Source organism: Spermophilus citellus, assembly GCF_964194105.1.
Source record: "Spermophilus citellus genome assembly, chromosome: 11".
NCBI lineage: Eukaryota > Metazoa > Chordata > Mammalia > Rodentia > Sciuridae > Spermophilus > Spermophilus citellus.
Window position 1 is genome coordinate 130,646,280 of NC_138192.1, and position 11,124 is coordinate 130,657,403.

Sequence of the window (11,124 nt, forward strand, 5' to 3'; positions counted from 1 at the left end):
ATGGCTTCTGCTCTTTTGCCTGCCGTCCTTCCTCTGTGTGTGAGTTTGCTGCTGGCATCTGGCTCTGCCCAGGCAGGCAAGCTGCTGGTGGTGCCCATGGATGGCAGCCACTGGTTTACCATGCGGTCAGTTGTGGAGAAACTCGTCCACAGAGGAAATGAGGTGGTTGCTGTCATGCCAGAGGTGAGTTGGCAACTGGGACAGTCACTGAATTTTACGGTGAAGACTTTTTCAACTTCTTACACTCTGGGGGACTTGGACCGAGAATTCAAGATTTTTGCTGACACTCAATGGAAAACTCCAGAACAAAGTATGTATGGTCTAGCAATGGGTTCATCCAAAGCATTTTTTGACATCACTTTTTCACGGTGTAGGAGTTTGTTTAATGACAAGAAGCTAGTGGAATACTTAAAGGAGAGCGCTTTTGATGCAATGTTTTTGGATCCTTTTGATATGTGTGGCTTAGTTGTTGCCAAATACTTTTCACTTCCATCCGTGGTCTTTACCAGGGGAGTGTTTTGCTATTACCTTGAAGATGGTGCACAGTGCCCCAGTCCTCTGTCTTATGTTCCCAGATTGTTCTCGAAGTCCTCAGATGTTTTGAGTTTCATGGAGAGAGTAAGGAATCATCTAATATACTTGGAAGAGCATTTATTTTGCCCTTATTTTTTCCAAACTACCTTGGAAGTCGCCTCTGAAACTCTCCCAACACCTGTCACAATAGGTGATCTCTTCAGCCAAATATCTATTTGGTTGTTAAGAACTGACTTTGTTTTGGAGTATCCCAGACCTGTGATGCCCAACATGATCTTCATTGGTGGAATCAACTGCCACCAGAGGAAGCCACTACCCAAGGTATGTTGTGTCTCCTTTAGCACACTGCGGAAAACCTGGCTTTGGGCATTAAGAAAGAACCCTTACTGAGCTGGGATTCCTTTAATATCCATCGTGTCTGGCATTTCTTCCTGGGTTAACAATTGTTTGGTGCCTGTTCATTAAGTGTGGGTTAGCAAATTCTATAAAGCTGGCCTCATTGATATTTATGTGCATATCAGTATGGAATTCATGTCATTTTTTTTATCTGTTTGCTTGTTTGTGTTTGGTGTTGCTGGGGATTGAACTCAGTGCCTTGTGTATGTTCGGCAAGCACTCTACCAACTGAGCTGTATCCCCAGGCCCCAATTCATGTCATTTTTATGCTTTCTTTCTATTACTGCTTCAGAAAAACCCTGAGAAACATATTAGGATGTGAACCATTTTGTTATTATATTTTTTTGCCAATCCTACAGGCAAGTATTCTTAGCAGTTTTGTATGCATGTTTTCTTTTTATTAAAGTTATTGAATATGTATGCATTTATGTAATGCAAACTTCATACCTATTTTATACAATAATATCTAATAGTGAAGTGTACATGAGTTCTTTTTTTAATTTATTTTTTTTGTACATGAGTTCTTTACCTTGCATTTTCACTTGGCAATGTATTGTAGTCATGTTCTCCATTCATTACTTACAAAGTTAACTTGTTCATTTAGTAATTGCATTGAAAGCTTTAAGGACCTTTTTCTTTTGAACCCACCAATGGTGATAGATATTTAAAGGTTTTTTTTTCTGCTTTTTGCCTCTTTGAAGAAGACTGCAGTAACCATTCTGAAGTATTCTCTTTCCACTCTTGTGTTTCCCTACTTTTGCTGTTTTCTTTGTATCCTAGGAGCGTCTTAGGGGTAGAGCTGTTGGTTAGTTGCTGTGCTCATGTTATGCTTAACTAACCTTCAGAGTCTTGAGCAACCCCTCCTCTTTGATCAGTAGTGTATGGTGGCTGTAGCGTTTACATACCTTCTCCAGCTCCAGATGTTATAATTTTAAGTTTTGTTAATTTTATAAATGAAAAATCAAGCTTTGGATTTTGCTTTCTGTTTCCATAGTATGTGGGCATTTGCATTTCTTGGGATTTTACTATTCACATTTGTTAGCCATTTTTAACATGGCTATCTGTCTTTTTAGAACTAGTTTCTTTAATTCTCTATTTGGATATTAATTCAGCTTTTTAGTATGTGGCATGAATAAATTTTTTGGAGCTGTTCTTTATGTTTGTCATGTAGGATTTTTGATTTCGGGAGTCAAACTGGTAAAGGTTTTCTTTAAGAGTTCAGGATCCCAATTTGTTTGTGTCTTTCCTTACCTGAGATGTAGAAACATTTTTGCACATCATTTTATTTTTTTCAACTCTTCCAGTGTTGCTGTTTTCTTTTTGCAAAAAGACCTTTAAGTACACTGTCGAAACATCTAATTGTATTAGTTTTCTCTAAGGATAGTCCTGTGTCCCAACTTCTTTTGGTCGTAATTCTGTTCTTCATTCGTTGCACTGAACTGTGTGTGTCTGTGTGTGTGTGTGTGTGTCTATTTATGTGGCACGAATGTGGCCCTGTGTTATTAGGAACATAGCACAGCTCTTTTATATGTGCTATGAATATTTTTCCAATTGATTAACTCTTCCTAATAATTTTCTCTACTTCAACCTTTTAGGTTTTTGCAAATCTGACTCATGGACACATTATTTGCAGATTATGTTTTGTTGCTTTTTGTTCCTCCAGTGTTAAGAACATTTTTTATTTTCTCAAATAATAGTCTACTATCAGAACTCACTTTAATACTAATTCCATTATCTGTCACTTTAATTACACTATATACATATGATTGTAATTTTCTATGTGCTGGTGTGTGCTTCAGAACTGTTTTATTCCACTGCCTTATTTTTCCGTTTATGCTGCAGTACTGTGTTTTGATTAAGAAGTTTTGAATACTTGGGAGGACAAGGACTATAGTACCTATTCATATTTCTAATTTATCTTGTGATTCTCATAATGTGTTTTTTTTCATAAAATTTAAAGTCATTTTGTTGAGGTCTGAAAATAAAAGTAATTATGACGTTTCAGGGAATATTACATTACATATTTTCACTCATGTGAGAACATTTGAAAAGTTTAGTTTTTCTTTTTTCACCCAAGAATATGTATTTCTTTTTACTTGTGCATATGTCTTTTAAAATATCTATCAGATACTTCATTTACATAACATCTTTTTTCTTAAAATTGTTTAGACATTTTTTGAGCAAAGGCAATTTTCATTTTCTGAAGTTTAAAGAACAATTTTTGCAACTTTATGTCCAGCTTATTCCTATTTTTTCTTTTTCAGTTCCAATATTTATTATCTGTGTAATACCATGTATATTTATTGGACCCAATACCTGAAAAACACTGTGATTTAGGCAGTTTAAAGTGGGATTAAATTCTTCGAAACTGAAAAGGTCTTGATGAATACAAAAGTAATAGTGTTGGCAAGTGTACCGTATCTAGATTATAGTGGAGCAGGCTGTGTTATCTCAGTATATGATTTTATTAGGGATGGACTATGGGTGTTTCATCTGTTGCATGTTCAGTAGAGTTTGTAACAGTTCCATTCTCTTATATATTCACAGGTATTTAGTAAGAGTATCCTTTCAGCCAACTGGTGGGATAGTGAAAGATTTCTCATTCTAAAGGCTTGGAGACTACAGTGTTAGGGGTGTGAAAACCATACACAGCTTTCTGCATTTGGCAGAGTTTTTTAAAAGAGTCTGTTTGACCAGCTGGTGGAAACACAATATAATGCTCCTTGTAAAAGGCTGGGAGTTGACAGTTGTAGGTGAGTCAAAGCCAGGCATGGTTTCTTGCTCTTGCTAAGACCAAGCAAGGAGATGCATGTGGCAGGACCATAAAAAGCTGATCCATTTAAAAGCTCTCTCCCCTTTGTCCTAGATCAGTACAGTTCCAAGCAACACCCAGGCCCTTTGCATGCCCTGTCCTCCACCCTAGATTTCCTGAATGAACACTGAGATTGACATGGCCCGTGGTGTCACCAGAGTGGCTTAGAGATACAGAGCTGCATAGGATTTTATATCACCATCAAATAGAAATGTCTATAAAATATGGAACATATGGAACTTCACAGAGTTTTTAATATGCTTGGTTTATATAATACACTTATAGTTTTAAAGAGTAAATAAAATATTTGGTTTTATATGTGCATAGAAGATGTGTGTGTGTGCACGAGTTTTCACATATTGGAAGATTATGTATTCATGTATCATTTATGAATATAACATAAAGCAAAATTTTCAGAGGGCCCTTTGATTAAGATCCTGGGTACAGCACATGTACAAGTGTAAACTTTCATCCAAAGAGCTATGAAATGTGTGTGTTTCTGCATCCTTGTTTCAGAGGAGTAGGTGTCTCTCAGGAAAGCATTCAGTGTTTGTATTGCTGGAGGAGAGGGGTCATGGTCTGAACTGCATCTGTCTAGTGAAAAGGAGCATTGGTGATTGAATGTGTGATTGTGTACCTATGTTTGTGTGTGTGTCAAGGGCATGGGTTTGTGTGCCTTGTTCAAGTGCCACGGAGGGAATTTTAACGATGGCATCTTAAATACATACTGGCATGAATGTTCATGGAAGCATCATTCACAGCAGTGAAAAGAAAAACAACCCACCAATATCTTGGTGGATGAACAGATTAAAAACATGATGCATTCAAACAAGAGAACCACATTAACCGGCATTCACCTGCAAAGAGAAAAGAAATATGGATACAAGCTACAAAATATACAAAACTTGCAAACACCTGAAGTGAGGGGTCAAACACCAAAGGCCACAAATGTATCATCCATCTCATTTATACAATACCCAGAATAGGCAAGTTCAGAGAGACAGCAGAGACTGAGGGGGCAGGGAATGGGAGTCACTGCTTCAAAGGATTTTTTTGGGGTGATGAGAATCTAGAACTGGGGTGTGGTGGTTCACAGCATCATGACTGTCCAGAAAGACACAGAATTCTTCACTTTAAAATCCCTAAGACAGGGCTGGAGATGTGGCTCAAGTGGTAGCGTGCTTGCCTAGCATGCGTGAGGCACTGGGTTCGATTTTCAGCACCACATAAATGTGAAATAAAGATATTGTGTCCACCTAAAACAAAAAATAAATATTTAAAATAAAATAAAATCACGAAAACAGTGAATGTTTTGCCAAGGGTATTTTACCCCAGTGTGTTGTGAGGACCTGCAGGGTATGTTGGCCCCTTCTCCCGTAGACTTTGCTAGATATTTTGGCGGTGGGGCAGATGGCGAGGCAAGGGTGGTTGGGAAGAGGTTGTTTCCACTGGGTAATTTAGATGATGATTTGGACATTTGACCCTTGAAGGGACTGTAGCTATGCACAGCATCTTGTCTGTTAGCACGTCCTATTCAAAGAGCATCATGAAATTAAATTGTTAGCATCAGTGCTTCTCAAGATTTGAAATGAAGGAACAGTAGGAAAAATGCAAGAAATATGGATGCTTAATTTTATGAAAGGTAAGAGGAATTCTAGAAATTGGAATATAGCAAAGACATAAAAAATAAAAAGCAAGACCCCTTAGGAGGGGCTTGGGTGGCAAGGCAGCAGCAATTTTTGTGAGAGTGTCTAGTGTTGCAGTGTTTGCCCTGGTACCTGTGGGTGGGCAGAGCACTGAGCCAGCAGTGTGAGATGGACAGCTGCCTTGAGTGGCACCATTTTAGACTCAAGCAGAGGGTTTGTGTGACCGAGGTCTAGTGAGGAATAAACATGACGAGAGTCCCTGGTTAAATCGTGGATACCCTGTCATATGTCCTGAATGACTAGCGGACACCAGGACTAAGTCCAGCATCAGCTGTGTGTTTTCCTTGTTACTGTTTGGGAACATGGTGTTGAGTCTCTCCTGCACATATGTGACAACTCACAGTGGTTGTCCTGAAATGTTCCCAGATTTCCACAGACATTAGAAGTCCTGAGTCACAGGGGACCCTTTAGTTCCCAGCAAGGGGGACACCTGGTCATTGTTACAGGAGCCACTAAAGCTGGCCATCATCATCAGGAAGCTCGGTGACAAGAAGCCTTCAGGGAATCATCACTCTTCCACCTTTTGCTCTAAGTGGTGACGAGTTCCTCCCAAGCAGACACCAGCCCAGGAAACAGAGTCATCTTGTCCTGGAGATATTGGCAGAAGGGAGAGCAACGGACCCCAGGTGGCCCAAGAGTCTGGGTTTCACCACTTCTTCCCTCCTCAGGAGGGGGCTGGTCATCACACTGACGGTGTCCCTGAGGCAGAGGTGCTTCTGTCACCTCAGTGGGCCTGCAGCCCAGTCTCCTGTACTCCCAGCTCTGTGGAGGCCTCCAGCCTGCAAAAGCAGGCAGAGGGGAGTTGCCTCCCAGGGCCTGAATTTCCTTGCTAGGCTTCCATTAAGGCAGCAGGAACCTGAGAAGATCAATGTGGGAAAGGTGAGATGTGGACACCCGAGTCTCGATTGGTTGGCCCCATTGCTTCTGGGCCTGTGGTGAGGAAGCACATTATGTGGGGAGCATGTGGTGGTACAGCGCTGTTCACCTGGTGGCCCCTGGGCCATGAAAGAAAGGCAGGGAAGGCTGGGGCCCAACTGTCCTGTCAAGGGCAGATCCTCCAAGACACAAAGACCTCCCAGTAGGCCCCACTCTTGAAGTTTCCCCCACATGAAGTGGTGCCACACTAGGGACCAGTCCTCAAACACATGGGCCTTTGGGGGCATTCCAGCTCTAGCCTAGAGCACGTTCTGTAAGCAGTCTGTTTAGGGGGAGACCAGCTCTTCCACATCCCTCTGTGGAGCCTGCTTTACCTCTTACTCATAATAAACATCGTCACTTTGGCCGTCTCTAGTCCTCGACCCATGCAAACTGGGTTTAAGCGGGTGGCTGCATTAAGCTGAGAAAGCAACAGCAAAAGCCACACAACACAGAGATGATTTTCAAATCAGGGGTGGGGAGGGTTTTTCGACCTTCAGGGTCAGCTTCCATGCTGGAAAAAGCGCTGGAAAGAGAGCCTGAGCTCACTCCCTTTGTTTTATAGTGGGGACATCAGAGGCAGGAATAAGGTTTCCAGGATGGAGTCTTTCTTTGTGATGTCTTGTGGTCAGCAGACTGATTGACATCTTGGCAAGTCACACCCATCTCAGGTGCTGTTCAGGGTCTTAGGCAGAGCTAGAGGAGGAGGCTCACCTGCATCACGTGATCAGTCCCTGACAGGGAGTTCCCAGTGCCAGGCCTATCCCCTCATTTGGCTACTATGCACAATATTCCACACACACATCCCATGGATGGCTCGTGACAGCCGTCCAGTCTCTAAGATGGGTGAAGAAACATGCGGCAGACCTTGAGGATCCTTCCAGGGAGCACCTCAATTATTTTCTTTCATGTGATACTTTGGTAACAGGTAGCCCAGGTGCAGTCTCCACTTACCTTAGTGCCTACCTGTCTGCAGCTCTCTGAATCCTGGCATCAGAGGCTTATGTGCAGCTTGCTGGTGTTTCTGCTCATTAGCTTCTCTCATCTTCAGTGTATGCTGAGAGCATGACACAGACTTCCAAGTAGCACATTACATTAAAGAAAAGCATGCGTAAACTTGAACTAAGGAGTGCAATATCAAATAGTGAGGGGAGTGCTATCAAATCAAAACAGAGGATAATACTAGTGAAATGAGAAAAAAAACTAGCATTAAGGAATCTGAACTTAGTCTTTTTTAAGGTGTTTGAGATGGAGGGATTTCTTGCTGGGTCTTCTAGCTCTGGATTACAGCAGGTATTGGGAGGCATAGTGGATACTCAAACCTCAGCTGTGTTACCTGTGTGTCTCTGGGCACAGAGAAAGCAACAGCATCAAACCTTTCAGCTGTATATTTAGTTCTTCCCTGCCCACGTGCTGCGCCGGTGGTGGTAATGGGGTTCCCCTCGGTGGAATGGGCTGGCTGAGTACTATATGCCAAAAAAATAGAGTGATGAAAGAAACCAACAGAATACAGGAAATATTTTTTAAAATTGGGACAGGATGGGCTAGCCGATCACATGGATCGAGCTTCCACACTAAAAAGAAGAAAATGGAGCCTGCGCTTGCTTTCCTTTTATGGGAGGACATCGAAGGCCTTCCATAGAATGTTCTTTACCCAGTGCAGTCGAGTCCAGTACAACTAACTGTGCGTGTGTTCTTTCTCTGTGCAGGGCATGGTGTGGGTCCTGTGGGAGGAGGGTGAGAACATGAAGAATGTCTGTCCTGTGCGACAGGAGTGCTCAGTGGAGTGTGGGACACAAGCACACTGATCCCTGAAGGAGGGCCATGGGTCGTGGGCCCATGGCAGAGGTCTGAATCTCTGGCCATACCTGAAATCATTCAGAAAGCCAGAGGCATCAGCATTATGGTGAGGCCAGCACTGAGTAGGTGATGACCTACTGCTCTGGAGGTGTCAAGGGAAAGTGAGCTACCAAAGATGGTAGCCACAGAGGATCAAATCTCTGGAATGAGGATGGGAATGGGAATGGAAAAGACAGTAGAATGAATCAGAAGTAACTTTCCTATGTTCAAATATGAATACATGACCAGTGTGCTCCACATCATGTACAACCACAAGAAAGAAGTTAGACTCCATGTATGTATGATTGTCAAAATATGTTCTACTGTCACCTATCATTAAAAAAAAACAAATAAGAAAAACGCTATTATAATTCTAACCCAAACCCTAAACCTAACCCTACATATTGGCAAATATATACGTGTGTGTGTTTTGTGTGTGTGTGTGTGTGTGTATGTGTATATACTCATTTACACATATATATGTATCCAAACTCAAAGGGTAAACCTAATGTTAATTGTATACTTACACCTGAGCATAACCATAAAACAAATTCCTGTCATGGTCCACGGTGCTCTGAATGCTACTGTACCATTTTAGAGGCCTCAGAAGGTTTGGAAATGGATCATGAAACCTGGGTTAAACAGAACAGGAAGTGTAGAAAGGTTGATCCAGGGCAGTTTTGTTTGTGAATAAAGCTCCTGCCACTGAGGAGGACTGAGGACGTTCAGTGTTTTCTTTGAAGCTGGGTTGCCAATATGTTTCTGAGAAAAGAGCCTTTGGCAATCTGAAGATAAAATCAAATTTTGCTTCTGGAAAAAATACCCAATTCAGCCTCTATTCATATTTACTTTCCTTTCATCTTTTTGAGTTGTAAAGTCCAAAGTCATTGCTCTATATTGTGTTTCTTTTCTCACATTGCTGTATGAGGTGTGATTCTCCCCTGACATTATGATAAGCTATTCTTCTCTGGAAAGGATACCCATCAGGTTGTAGACACCAGTCACTCATTAATCATTGCTTATCTGAGTAAATCATTGGCAGTGTATAAATATCTTTACGAATTGATGAATGCAGGATTACTGCTGTACATAAAATGCTTGTACTTCTGCCTGTTGTGGTTTTGAGATTTGTGTCCAAGCTGCTGAATAGCGGGAGCTCAGCTATCCCATGGCTCCTGGACTTTTGCCTGCTGCCCTTCCTCTGTGTTTGTGTCTGCTGCTGGTATCTGGCTCTGCCCAGTCAGGCAAGCTGCTGGTGGTGCCCATGGATGGCATCCACTGGTTTACCGTGCGGTCAGTTGTGGAGACACTAGTCCACAGAGGACATGAGGTGGTTGCTGTCATGCCAGAGGTGAGTTGGCAACTGGGACAGTCATTGAATTTTACCATGAAGACTTATTTAACTTCTTACACTATGGAGGAGTTGCAACATGTGTTCAAAGTTTTCGCTGAGACTCAAATGAAAAATCTGGACAAACGTTTATTGTCTACATTATTTGGTTCATCCAATGGTTTTTTTGAACTACATTTTACCCATTGTAGGAGTTTGTTTAATGACAAGAAGTTAGTAGAATACTTACAGGAGAGCTCTTTTGATGCAGTGTTTATGGATGCTTTTGACGTGCATGTGTGGTCTAATTATTGCCAAGTATTTTCACTCCCATCTGTGGTCTTCACCAGGGGAGTGTTCTGCCATTACCTTGAAGAAGGTGCTCAGTGCCCCAGTCCTCTGTCCTACATTCCCAGATTTTTAATGAGGTTCTCAGATGCCATGACTTTTAAGCAGAGAGTAGAGAACCTTATAAGCCATTTAGCGGAGCGTTTATTTTGCTCATATTTCTTGAAAACCACCTTGGAAAGCGCCTCTGAAATTCTCCAAGCCCCTGTCACACCATATGATCTCTTCAGCCAAGTATCCATTTGGTTGCTGCGAACTGACTTTGTTTTAGACTATCCCAGACCTGTGATGCCCAACATGATCTTCATTGGTGGAATCAACTGCCACCAGGGGAAGCCACTGGCCAAGGTACGTGTGTCTCCCTTAGCACACTGAGGGAACCCTGGCTTTGGGTGTTAAGAAAGATTCCTTCCTGAGCTGTGATTCTTTATTAATATCCATTGTATTTGTAATTTTTTCCTGGGTTAACAATTGTTTTGTTTCTATTCATTCATTGTGGATTAGCAAGTTTTATAAAACTGGCCTCATTGATATTTATGTGCATATCAGTAATGGGATTTGTGTCATTTCTAAGCTCAATCTTTAAATCTGCCACAGAAAAATCCCAAGAAACACATGTGAGACATTCCTTTTTGCCAATTGTTTAGGAAACTGTTCTGAGTAATTTTTTATGCATAATTTCCTTTTTTTGAAATTATTTTGTATGTATTCATGTATCTAAAGCAGAGTTTACACATGTTTTATTAAGTAATATCTAATAATGGAGCATTGGTTGTGGCTCAGCAGTGGAGTACTCTCCTAGGATATGCAAGGTCCTGTGTTCTATCCTAAGTAGAGTGCTCGCCTAGCACGTTCGAGGTGCTGTGTTCAATCCTAAGCATAACATAAAAATGGATAAATAAAAATAAAGGTTTTAAAATATAAACAAGTATATCTAATAATAAAGTGTACATGAGTTCTTCACCTTGTATTTCACTTGGCAATGTATTGTTGCCATGCTCACAATCTAATACTTATAATGTGTTCATTTAGTAATTGCATTGAAAGCTTTAAACAGTTTTTCTTTTGGGATTCCACCTTTTGGGTCCCCTTCTTCCTCCGGGAGAAGTCTTTTCTGCTGTCCTTTAATAAACTTCTACTTTCTACTCTGAAAAAAACAAACAAACAAAAAAAAAAAACAAAAAACAAAAAAAAAAACAGTTTTTCTTTTGAATCAACCAATAGTGATAGATATTTAAACTTTT

The 11,124-nt window shown here is 41.1% G+C and overlaps 1 pseudogene across 1 annotated transcript; it reads left to right on the forward strand.

Moving 5' to 3' along the window:
• Positions 1–10,501, forward strand: LOC308630954 (UDP-glucuronosyltransferase 1A8-like; annotated as a pseudogene). Its single transcript has 3 exons — positions 1–310; positions 9,681–10,228; positions 10,478–10,501. The product of its transcript is annotated as a UDP-glucuronosyltransferase 1A8-like (transcript).
• The last annotated feature ends 623 nt before the right edge of the window (positions 10,502–11,124 follow it).